Below are 13,186 nucleotides of genomic sequence, written 5' to 3' on the forward strand. Positions count from 1 at the left end.
CTGCCTGGGAGGTAGGGTGGCCATCAGAGAGGCCGGCCCGGTTTTCTGCTGCTCTGTCCTCTGTGGATACGAAACCCAATGCCTTTAGGTCCTCTGTTTTTCTCTCCAAGAGAAAAATAGAGGACCTAAAGGCATCCAGTGTCATATCAGTACAGGACAGAGGACAACCTGACTCGCCTCTGTGATGGCCACCCTACTTGGAAGGGGGCTAGGGACAGAAGTGACACATTGACTGGTTTAAGTGATCCCAAAAGCTAGGGACAGAAGTGACACAGAGACTCCTCCCTAGCTTGCCCCCGGGGCCTTATGGCTAACCTTATGGCTAACCCTAGCTTGCTCCTGGGGCCTTATGTCTAAGGGCAAGTAAAACTCAGGGACATCTGAACCCCAAGCCTCTGGGCTTGGGCCTGCACGCAGGATGCCCGCCAGAGGATTTGAGAACATCTGAAGCCCCAGATGGGGATGGAGGATGTTTGCCAGTAGTAGGCCCGCTTATGTTTCTGGACTGCTTCTTGGATTTGGCTTTTGTTTTGGCTAATTTGGCTTGAAATATGGACAATTGAAATAAAAATAATTTTTAAAAAAGTGATCAGAAACTGGTTTGAACCTGGAACAGAACAGAAGTTTGGTGCACCTAAATGGGTGCCAAACCCAAACAAGGTTGCCATAACCCCCAAACAGCACCCTGCTTTGTAGCATCTCACAGGGTTTGAATGATACTTTGATTCTTGGCGCGGCTGCAAAAAAACTGAACCGGTTCATTGCTTAACAAGTTCACCAAAGTGAAGGAGCAATCCGATTAGAGACCCACCCCAAGTTATGATTTTCAAATCTTATAGGCAGGCTCTTGTCTCTTACGGGGGGCCTCAGCCATCCCGTGCCACCCCCTCTCCCCACCAGCTCCCCTTTAATTCGCACCCTGGCATCATGTACTGAAGGCTTGGTGCTGTTTCAAAACAGGGCCCAGTAAACAGGTCACCACAGGCATTCAGCATGACTCAGGGTTTCTTTAAGGCACTAGCACAGGGAGAGAGGCCTTCAGGTTTCTATATTATCAGGGAGGCTTTATTTTTGCTCCCTGCCTCAGTAACAAAACTCACTAGCGATGAGGCCGAAATGTGAACATTGGCAAACTTCGGGCAGGTTCCAGGCTCTAAATTCAAACTTGCAGCAGCTTTTACAACGGGCCCAGTAAAAGCCCCATATCCAAGCTCCTAAGAAAGGCAGCCACAGATCCAGACATTGGCCCTGATCCTGCAGTCAGATCTATGTTGTCAGCTCCTCGTGCTCCCTCACAGCCCTGTTGGCTTCGTTGCAGTCTGGCAAAAGCACCAGGCTTTCTCCACGGGGATCCAATTGCCGTATCAGGGTCTTTGTGGTTCAGGCCAATTTCTGGTTTCAATAACCAAAGAGTAATGACATGGGTTTATTTGTTTGCTGTGATATTATCTTTATGTTTATATGTGCTGTGTTGATTTGTTTTTACAGGAACTGGCTTTGTATTGGAAAATTAAATGCATAGTTAAGCACTTCATTTCAGGCATTCCCCTGATACTTGGAAATAAAATATGAAGGATTTGTTTTAAAAATGTTCTGCCTGCCTATTAGTTCTCTTTCATCAGTACTTGCAGTTTCAGCTACCTTGAAATGAGAAATTGAGTCATTCATGTACACAGATTGATTCTGCTTAGTTTCATTAAGATTTTCATAACTGTTTGTAATCTTGTGTTGAAATGTTGTTTAATAACTTACATCCCTATACCATGAATCCTTAACTATTTTGTTGGATCTGTAAGCAAAAACATATTCTCTGGCCGACATATTTAAGGGTAACCTTAACAGGTTAAATCCACCTTAAATACTAACACAGCCACATGAGCCATATGTGATAATCAGGGATCCAGGGTTTCCTACAGAAAAAACCTGCAGAATTTTCCTTTTGATGGAGAAAAACATGAAATTTTCATTTTAACAGTGAAATGCACAGATTTTGCACTTTTGCAAAGAGCTCTATGCAGGCTAGTAGAGTTCCAGCCTGCAAGGGGCCAGGAGGAATGAGAGGAGGTCGGTCAGACAGGGGACGCCATGTGCACACAGCCTGGAGAGCAGCTTCCACAGGTAGATCTGGTATGTGGGGAAAGGGAGACTGAGGCCCCCATAGGGAGGGAGCAAGATGGGCAGGGCTAGGCTGCTGCCCAGCCCAGGTGGTTTGTTTGGCTTAGGGCCTGGGACTGGAATGTGTGACCACAGGGTCTAGGCAGGGAGTGGGAAGGAGTTGTGGGAGGCTCAGCTGGGGGGTGGAAGGGCTGGCTCCCAGCTAACTCCTGGGGGGCATGGAGAGTACATGCTCCCCAATTTTATCTGCAGGGCAGGAACAGGGGAGGGCTGCCCACTGTGGCCTTGGGCTCCCTGCCCTGCTGTCCCCCCCACAGGGCCTCCACAGCCCAGTGGGCAGGACCAGAACGGGGCCAAGCGGGGAAGCTCCTTGCCACTGCAAGCCCCATGCTGCCCCAGAGGGGTTCCCCTGCCTGTCTGACAGCAGTGGTGATAGTGCAGGATTGTGCCCCTCATTGCTGTTGGGCAGGTAGGGTTGCCTCCCCAGGGTGGCACAGAGCTCCCAGCGGCAGAACTGAGCCTCCCCTCCGCACTCTGGGCTGCTGTGCTGGGTCCTGCCCACTAGGCTGTGGAGACTCTAGGGGGAGGGCAGCAGGGCAGGGGGCTCAAGCCTGCAGTGGGCAGCCTGCATCCGCCCACCACAGGCTCTGCTTCAGCTATACCACCTGCGGGGGACGGGGAGCTGGGCTCCATACTTTGCTCTCCTCTCATGCTGCAGGAGCTACTGCCTCTTGCAGGCAGCCGCTGGGGCTTGGGTGCTGCTGCAGGAGACAGGGGGCTGACCCCATAGCCCTGGCAGCTGGGGGCCCCCTCCAGCAGGGCTCGGGGGCATGGGGGACTGCAGGCAAGGCTTACAGAGGCTTGATGTTTATCTAATACAGTGATTCTCAACCAGGGTGCCAGAAGAGCACCAGCAGGGCCAGGGGGCTGTGGGGGGAGGGGCACTGGCAGGGGTGGGGGGCTGTGGCTTGGGAGTGAGTGGCCTTGACCTTCATCTTGGTGAGTGAAAAGGGCAGGGGGAGCTCTGATTTTCCATGATAAAAAACCCAAAACCAAATATCAAAATGTATAGATACTTAGAATGTATTTTATTACAGTGATTGAGGTACTGGTAGGCTTTTGAATGGCTTTAACATTGTAAATATATCACTAAAGCATTGTGTTCAATTGATACCTGTATATATAGTGGTGTTGCATTTTAATCATGGATTTGGGGATTTTAATCAGAGAATTTGTGATTTTTAAACCAAGGAAACCAGGATCCCTGGTGATAATGCAGTAAATTTAAGGCACGATAATGCAATAAGTAAGCCACAAAGGTATTCCACACATAATGGAATTATTCATGGAATATGTGGAATACCTTTGTGGCTCATTTGTTTTTACCTTAGATTGAACACGTGGCCAGGGTTTCTCAAAACTTCATGTACTGTCCCGGGCTCCACCTGCAACTGCAAGTAAAGCAACAGTAAGTAAGATCCTCATCCCAAAATCACCAGTCCTGCCATTCCTGTGTGGTATAGCAGGATTTTTAAACTTGAGACCGAGGGTTACATTCCATCACATCTTAAACTGAACATCTGTCAGGGGCCTACAGGGGCTTGATGTTTATCTAATACAGTGATTCTCAAACAGGGTGCCACAAGATTTATTCAAGGGTGCAACAGGGTGTACAAATAGGTGTTAGGTGTGCAAATAGGATTCACAAGATAAATCCAGAGTTTTCAAACGAGAATCCATAGAGTCAAAAGCATTCTGACCTGTTCTCATTTTTCTGAGTTCTTTGCAGCAGAATTGCTGTATTATTTGTCTGTAGTCACAAACCTAGGGTAAATTAAGAGCTGACATTTTCCATGGGGTGCCTTGAGTCAAACAAGGGGTGCCTTGAGTCTAAAAAGGTTGAGAACCAGTGCTCTAGTACCATATTTGGTGAAAGACCATGGACTCTAAACATGCAACAGTTGGGCCTGCACTTACAGGCAAATCCCCAATCTATTGTTCGGCTTGAGTGACTAGACTTGGTACATGCAGTGAGCCCAGTCATGAAGCAGCTCTACTACAATTTCTCAGAGGTTGCTTCAACCCAATGGCTCTGAACTAACTTGTAAGCCAATATAAGAATCTATGGTCCCAGCACTACTGGTCCAAACTACACCTTTTCTGTACAGAGTAGCTACACGAGACACTGTGACTGCAGAGTAACGAGAGTTACTGCACAGTAGCATCGCTGAACGAGTTTTAGGTGACACTGACTGCACAGTAGCTTGTTACTACTGCACAGTAATGTTACATCGTGCTTCGTGCCATGCAATGCTGCTATAGCGCAGTAGTAACAAGTTACCGCGCAGTCATCATCTTGTGTAGACATGCCCATTGATAAGAAGACTACTTCACTGTACTGGGGCTAACATACGTCCTTCTCTCCCATTCCAAATCCTATTTCCCTCTTGCATATCATCTCTGCCCTTCTTCCACAAACAAGGGATGGAGCTGGTATTTATTAATTAAACATATTGCAGTAGCACCTAAAAAAACACAGCCAGATTGGGCCCTATTATAACAGCACAGATCTGGTTTTCAGTATAGTTATTTACATTTGAAAATAGAGTAAATGGAAAATGTAATATGTTAGGAGTCCTTACATTAATTATTATAAATAAAAGTGTTTATTATGAGCATAAATAGGGTTGTTATAGTTTCCTAATGAAATATTGTATATTTTAACCAAGTATCCTTTCTGTTTTATTTTGGTCAGGATTTTTTGTTTGTTAGTATTCAGATGGCAGGTCTTTCTGAAAATTAAGGACTTTGGGATGTTTGAAACTGGGCACCTAAAAGTTGAAGCACCCCAATTTGTTGGTTGCCTCTGCCAGTTTTGGCTGTAGGAACTGCCAGAGTTCATTTAGTCCAGAATCCTGCTTCTGACAATGGCCAGCCTCAGCTACTTCAAAGGAAGTGCAAGAAACCCCATAGTGGACAACAATGGAATAACCTGCCCAGAGAGGAAGTTTTCTTTCTAAACTCTCATCTGTTAGAGGTTGGCTTCTGTCTTGAATGATGGGAATTAATATTTATGCTAAAATGTTATTTTTTGAATCTCATATAATTGTGTATGTTCACTCTAGGAATATAAATATCTCTTTCTTTTAAAAATCATGCTAAGCGTTTCTCCCCACTGTTTCCAAGTTATATTAAAGTTCTGTATTTTCCAAAATCATTTTTAAATCTGTTGTTTCTCATTGAATGAAATATATCCAACATAATTTTCTTCCGATGTATTCTACGAAAAAATTGATAAGAGCATTCAATTTATCTTCACTGTCCCATTCATTATTTTTATACATCTCTAATATCTCTAGTAGACCATACTCACTAAGCTAGATAGATCTATACTTTTAAATTTATCTTCAAATAAAAGTCTTTCTGTATCAAATAATATTTTTGCCCATCTCTGAGACTCTTTTATTTCAACAGTATCGTATTTAAAGCAGAACAACCAAAACTGACCACAGTATTATACTAGATGAGGGTAAAATGTTGGTTTATATAATTGTATTTTTAATTTTTTTATTATTATTTTCTGTCACATTTCTTTTGCACTCCAATACTTCTGACACAATGAATCACTAACAATAATGCTCTGTCCTACTCCATTTAGGTTACAACAATATATATGAATTGGTCAGATTATTTCTTACAATGCATACTACCTTGCATTTACCAACACTAACATTTTGTTTGCATTCATACTATCTGTTTGTCTAATAAAATTAAACGTCTCTGAAGTTCCGCACAATCTTTAGTCTTGACTAACCTAAACAACTAAAGCTATTTATAGGTCAAGCACACAAGGAGCCATCTCTCCAAGGTCTAAGGATGGAATAACTGTCTTTAAAAAACAGCTCCAACATCAATGCAGAGAGGAAGAAACAGTTTCAAGAACTCCTGAACTGAGATCCTAATGGTGAAGACAGTGAAATCAAAGCCATTCCATAGCACCCTGTGAAGGACTACCTTGTGGTTCCACTGACTTAGCAAATGGCCTTGAAACCATTAAGGAGACCAAAAACAGTAAAGCATGTGGTTCTGATGAAATACCAGCTGATATTTTTAAACAAGGTGGAAATAAGCTTTTTCACCAACTAACATTGTTATTTTGAAAATCAGAAAAAAATTAACAGATTCTCAGTCACCTCAGAGATGCCAAAATTACCCTGTACAAGAAAGGAGATAAAATGGATTGCAGCCACTATTGTGGTATTGTACTCTTGTCCATAGAAGAGACGATCATTGCTCATGTTCTCCTCAGTAGACTCACCTTCCTCACCAGGGAGATTCTACCCAAGGCCCTGTCGCGGGGCACTCCCGCGCCCCACTCCTAAGGAGGCTCAACCCCAGGAAGGGGAGAAGTGTAGCAGGGCACCAGGGTGCCTGCTACTGAATAATGGCCGAAGGGGGCTTAGCTGTCACTCACCAGGACAGCAGGTGAGGGTTGTTAGAGCAACGGATTGAGTCAGCTGACCGCCAGGGGGCAGGGCCGGGCCTTTACAAACAGCCCAGGCCAGAGCCTAGGGAGTAGTTACCTTCAGGCTGCCGGAGGAGCAAGAACTCTGCAGCGCAGCAGAGCTGAGCAGACTGATAGAGCGAGTAGCTGCATCATGGCAAGGGGGGAGAGAACCCTGACCAGGAGGTCTTATGGAAGGCCAGGTGGCGCCTGGACTTTATGTTATAGCCGGTAGGCTGGCTGTTCTGTTGCAGCTGGTTGGCTTATGGTTCTGTTGAGTTCATTGGGTATATTACTGGAGGACCGGGTGAGGCTGTAGGGGTGCAAGGAGGCCTCACAGGAGATCCCCAGTAGTCTGGGGGGGTTTCCTGGGTGCCCTGTTCGGGCACAGAGCAGTGCCGGGGAGGCACGGCTGGTTGGGCACCAGTGTGGTCGGTGTGTGGGGGTTGAGACCCCAGCCCAAGGGCGGTACTTTGCCCTGTTGGGCAAAAGACCCCGAGAAGGGTCAAGGGGCCAGGCACGGCTGTGGGCCACCTGAGCCCCGAGTGCGGTTTGGCACGGAACAGGCCCCAGAGGGGGCGTAGCACGAGAAGCGCGGGATGACCCCCAGAGAAGGGCAAGGGCACGAGAAGCGCGGACGTAGGCCCCAGCATGGGGCGAGGGCCCCAGAGGAGGGCGAGGGCGCAAGAAGCACGGGGCGAGGGCCCGAGGCGGGCCAGCACGGGCGAGCAGAGCCCAAAGAAGGGCAAACAGACGAGTAAGAGCGCGTGAGCAGGAGCCCAGGGTGCGCGGGTAAAGGCCTGGAGTAGGGTGAGCGCGCGGGTGGAGGCCCAAGGCGGGCCAACACGTACAATAGGGCCTGAAGAAGGGTGAACCCATGAGTAGGCCCCAGAGAGGGGCAAGGGCTAACGAACACAGGGGCGCTAGAGCAAGCGAGGGCGCATATATCGGAGAGGCCCCGGTGAGGGCGTGTATATTGGAGACACGAGAACATCCGGAACAGCTGCGAGGCTTGGGGCGTGCTGAAGGGGAGGTAGGAGGCACGCATAGCCCATAAGGCTGGGGGGCACCAAGTCACCCATAGATACTAGGAGATCAAAGGCAGCCTCCCAAATTAAATTACATGACATCAAAGACATGGCGGGCGAGAATAAGAGGGTGCTGGATCTCCTAATTGGCACGGCAGGGGGCGCTAGCGGGATCACGGCCACTCGTAGGGCCACCCCATGACAGGCCCAATGTGACTTCAAACCACTCAGAGGTACAGCAAACATGATATTTTTGCTAGACAGGTGTAGATGTTTTGCAAGCAACGCTGAAATCTTTATACATCCTTCACTGACCTGAGTAAGGCCTTTGAGTGACAAGCATCCTGTGGAGTTTGGTGGGGCTCTGCTTTCACTAAACTGGGTGATCCTTGAGGAACTTTTGAGAACTCTATCTTCATGTTTTAAAACCAAGTTTAAAGGTGGGAGAAACAAGAATGGGAAAGGGAGAGGAAACAAGAAGCAAGAGCCAGTAGGTTTGGTAGGAGAAATGTATTCTTAGGTCTAACTATTTTTGGGGTAACTGGGTGCAGATAGAGGGGCAGGGCTGCAGAAAAAGTCTTGCTCTCCCTCTGTAGGCTCTCAAGGAACTTAATGAAACCTGGGTCACCGAGTGGGCAAAAGGGGTAAGGAAAGAGTGATTATTGCAAGCCAAGAGGCAGTGTATGTGGGTTTTTTGTTTGTTTTTTTCCCCAGTAAGAGTTGAGTCATGCTGGATCAGGTAACTGAACTGTGGCTGGCCTGTAACTTTTGGCTATACAACAGCTTTATCCAGAAAGGATCTTTGGAGTTGGCTATCCTGAATATAAACAGCCTGTGTAACTGGCTGTAAAGAGTATACACGGCTCTGACTGGCCTATACTGATGCAGGAGACCAGGCTGTAGTCAGATGAAGTGTACATAAATGACCTCACTCTGGTGGAGGAGTTGGTCATTTCATTTGACAGACACTGACCTCAGTGATAGATTTCTTGTCCTTGAGTGGTAGGTAAGTATGTACTTTGTAAATGCGTAAGGCATAGTTTGCATTTACATATATGTAGAAAAATCACTGTTGATGATTTTTTTAAATATCTGGGTGTTTTGTGATGCTTTTGATTTAATATAAAGTATGAAATCCTGACAAGAGGATAATTCCAATATATTGAACTGAGCTATTTGGGGCCACTATGCTTATGTGGCACCTAAATTCTTCAGCCAACATGTATGATTCTTTTTGGTATCAGTTGGATTTTCAGCATAATCCAGTAAGAAGAGTAAACATGCATACACAGTTCCCTTTAATATTGATCCACATACATAATCAAAGAGGTTTTAAGATAGACTAAGGAAAGTTCTCCTTATAGAGAGGCATAAATCCAAGTTGGTATGGAAAACATTAACAGATCAAAGAGAGATTTTTTTTTTCTTATTCAAAAGAATAAATTATCTCAAAAGAGCACTTCTGTGCCTTCAGTGTTGAATTTTCATTGCCTTAAATCTGAGCTGTCCAACTCATCCAACTGCCTCCTGCCACTTTTCTACTTCCTTCTTTTGGGATTTGCCCCTTCTGTTTTAACTGCCCTCTTATGCTCCACTAGTCAGTTACCTCTTCTCGTTTCCCTCCCGTTTGGAGTTTGCTCTTTGCCCTTCCTTTGATCCCTCCTCCTCAGACCTCTCTCTACCTTCCTCATTTTATGAGATGTCCGTCTTTCAGTCCCGGGGGATTACTAACCATAACCATCACCACTTTCTAAATCTCAAACCACATCAGAAGCACATCAGTCAGCCACCTCCATCAGCCAACTGCATCTGTACATGCAGGGGCACACACTTACAGCAGCACAAATAGTAGTGGCACACATTTGTGCTGACAGTTGTGTGCCTTCCTACACACACCTGAACATGTGATTTGTCATGGGACAAATTGTGCTGCTTTGGGCAAACTGCCCTTGCCCAGCTCCAACCAGCTCTTCAGCCAGGGGAAGCTGACAGCTGGGGCCAGCACCTGTGCTGGCCCGGAAGTATAAATGGAAGTATTTATACTACCTGGAAGTATAAATTGGTGGCCTGGTGAGCAGTTCAGAGCTACTTGCCCTCAGGAGCTTCTCAGGTCTGGCCAGCTGCGGTCTGGGAACACTAGCTCCCTGTGCCAGCTGGACTGCCACGGCAGGCCTGACCTAGAATGGCCCCTGCACCGTTTACCCACTGCAGCAGTCTGGCAGCGGGGACTGCCACCTTGCTGAGGCCCGTTGTCACCTGCTACAGCATCTACCCCCTCAGACATGCAGCCCCATGGCTGCATCCAGTCATGCACGTATCACAGCATATCCAGCAACAGAAACATCAGTAGCCAACCAGCCAGCCAGGAACATTGTTGCAGGTGAGGACCAACCCTGTCTGATGGCAGCACCTGGGAGCCAGAGTCCATGAGGCCATCACTGCCCATCTGCAGGCCCACCCCCCTGAGTAGGGCACTGGCCTTCTCACCACCTGTACCAGGCCGCTCACCCAGAGGCCTCCATTCCCCACCACTGCCAGGACTACAACAACATAGGCATAGTTGTTGTGAAAACAAAAACAACTTTATTCCCCATCCCTCTCCCCAACACCAACAGTTCAACATGCCACCAGTACCCCACGAGACCCTCCACAATCCCACCACCATCCACCCAGCCTCTCTGTGCGCAATCCCATTCAAAACCAGAAATAAACAGAAACTCTTTACACAAGCACTAGGGGGGAAGAGAGAGTGTTCTTAGGGGTGGGGAAAACACCAGAGGAGGAGGCACAGGGAGGAGGGAATCAGGGGTTGATGGCCCCTCAGCCCTGAGCCCAGCCTTGGCTGTGCATGCGATCACCCCATGTGTGGGGGCCATGCCAACATAGCCAAGGCATTGGCTGCTCTGGGAAAGAGGGTGAGCGCTCCTCCTCAGGGGCAGCCATTGCAGCTAGGCCCAGGACTGGGAAGGGAGAAGGCAGAAGTAGCACCCTTTGGCTGCAGCAGGCCCATGGGTCTTGCTGGGGTGCCAGCTGAAACAACAGCCATGCAGAATGCTCCCAGATGGACCCTGCCCTGATGGTGGGGGCACGGGTGAGCCGGGGGGACAGGCACCTGTGCTGGGGCTGGCAAAGGATGGGGTGCAGTGCCAGGAGTGGCCAGGGCAGGGATGGTGGCTAGGAGCTGCACTGTGCCTGAACAGCAGCAGTTGATGGAGGCCCACAGTTGCCTTAGCTCCTTATAGCTATCCCAGAGCAGCTGCTGCTCCTCCCTTATCTCCACCACTAGCTGCTGCAGGGCCAATCTCATGGCCCACACCTCCCCCAAGGCAAGGGCCTGGTCATAGCATGAGCAGTGAAGCTGGGCCAGGACCTGCTGGCAGTATACCCAGGCCTCCCAGAGGTGTGCCTGCTTTGTCCAGAGCAGCTTCTCCTGGATACTGTCCCACTGTGCAAATTGCTCCTGACACAGGCAGTGCATCCAGATGGCCCCTGGAGTGCCTCAGAGTGGGCATGTGGCTCCTGAGCTCTGGATGGCAGCCTCTCCCATAGCAGATGGGCTGTCTGTAGAGACAGCAAACAGAAGGCCATCTTCAGCTACAACAACATGGCATGGGACAAGAACAGGCCTCGGGAAGGGTCCCCAAGGAATAGCCTTATTCTTGGGTACAGGGCCAGGCAGATGGCCCCAAGCTAGAGCTATGTAAGGCTGGAACTCTGATAAGGACCACAGGCATCCTGGGGTCTGCCTGTCCCCTCCCACTGTGTGTCCAGGTGGCCTGTTGCCCGAAGGGGGTCCCCTTCCTTGCCTGTGGTCTCCACAGAGCCCCACCTGGAGGAATACTCCCAGGGACAATCATTACAGCCGGCCCAGCCTACAACTCCCAGATTCTCCCCCTATCAGGATAGTGTGGTGTTTCATGACCCCTGGCTCCAACAAGTGCAGAGCTGTAGCTGATGGGCACGGGGCCTGGTGATGTTACCACCTCCCCCCTGCCTTCATTGCCAAGACCAACTCCATCCAGCTGGAAGTGCTGGCAAGGGGGGGAGAGGAGGAGGCTGTCCTTCCCCTCCTGGCAAAGAAGCTCCTGCACAGCAAAGGAGTGGGGGGTCCAGAGAGGGTAGAGGGAGGTGGAAGAGATCGGCTTGGGGTGCATGCAGGGCACAAGGAGAAGAAACCCATGGTAGAAGGGAGGAGGTGAGTAACTTCCAGTTCCCCAAGCCCTGTTCAGGACTTACCAGCCTGCAGTAACAGGCAGTTGCACTGGCCAGGAGCATGAGTGACTGGTGCCTCCTGAATCTGGGGGGGTACCAGCAGAAGCTGCTGACAGCAGTGGCCCTGTTAGAGGGGACACCCGCCCTACAGACAGCATTAGTGTCGGCCATCAGGGGGGCACCAGCCCCATCGAGGGGGCATGTGCACCCCCGTGTACCCCCTACCAGTCACCTATGGCAGGAGATTGCTGTTCTTGGGCCCTGGGTTGGTGGGTAGAGCCAGAGCCAGAGCCAGACCTGGCCTCAGATAGGGATAAGGCCTGGTAGAGAGGCTACTGGGGGGTAGCCTCTGCCAACCTCTGTGACACCTCAGCCTGCTCATCTGGCTCCTCCCTGCTCTCACTGGTGTCACATAGGAGGTGGTGGACATACCATACCAGCATCGCCTTGGACCTGGCTGTGGCAGTGGGTCCTGCTTGTGGCATGAGTCCCTCCTCACCATTGTTCCTGGCATGACTGAGTGGAGGTGCTGCTGGAGACCTAGAGAAGGTCCCTACCTGACTCCAGCTGTGTCATGGGACTGATCACTGTAGGCTCCAGTCCTCCCCTGGTGACTAAGGAGTAGCAGGGGGGCTCCATGGCTGTCAGGCCAAGGATTCATGCCAACTTCTTATAGTAAGCCATAGAACCAACTTCTTATAGTAACCCTGCTTCTTAGTGCAGCTTGGCATCACACACCACATGAAATTGCCTACACAAAGCCTTGGCCTTGCTCCCGCACTGCTGCCATGCTTTGGCATGTCCCCACTCAGCCATATGTGTAGCAATTGCCCAGTAAATATACTCATTCCAGTGTCCCTGGGTGAACTGCTTCACTGTAGCCTCCTGTAGCTGCAGCGCAGACTCCTACAGCTGAATCCTGCTACCTGCCTCACCGTGGTTGCCGCTCACTGGTGCCTGCAGCTCTAGCCTGGGTGGCCCTCACAAAGAGGACCTGGTGTTGCTTGCCAGAAACCAAGCCTCAGTTGCCAACCCTCTAGAGAAGTGGCATAGCTGTTCCATGGGGTGCCTCTGTGTCCTTGGCTACCCCATATGGTGCAGCTGGTCCTGTGATACAATATAGGCTCAGCAGCAGGTAGCTGTGAACCCTGCCACAGTTTTGATTGCTCCAGCACAATGCAAAACATGCTGGAGCAGCAGAGGCACAAATGGAGCAGTAAAGCAATAGCCAGAGTATCTCACTGGAGGACCAAGCCTCCATTTGTTCCAGTGCACACTATTTTCATGTGCTCTGTGCCACGTTTTTTCCCAGCACTTTTTTTTTTTT

This window comes from Gavialis gangeticus, unplaced genomic scaffold, assembly GCF_001723915.1.
Source record: "Gavialis gangeticus isolate Ggan-Ray unplaced genomic scaffold, GavGan_comp1, whole genome shotgun sequence".
In the NCBI taxonomy this organism is placed as follows: Eukaryota; Metazoa; Chordata; order Crocodylia; family Gavialidae; genus Gavialis; species Gavialis gangeticus.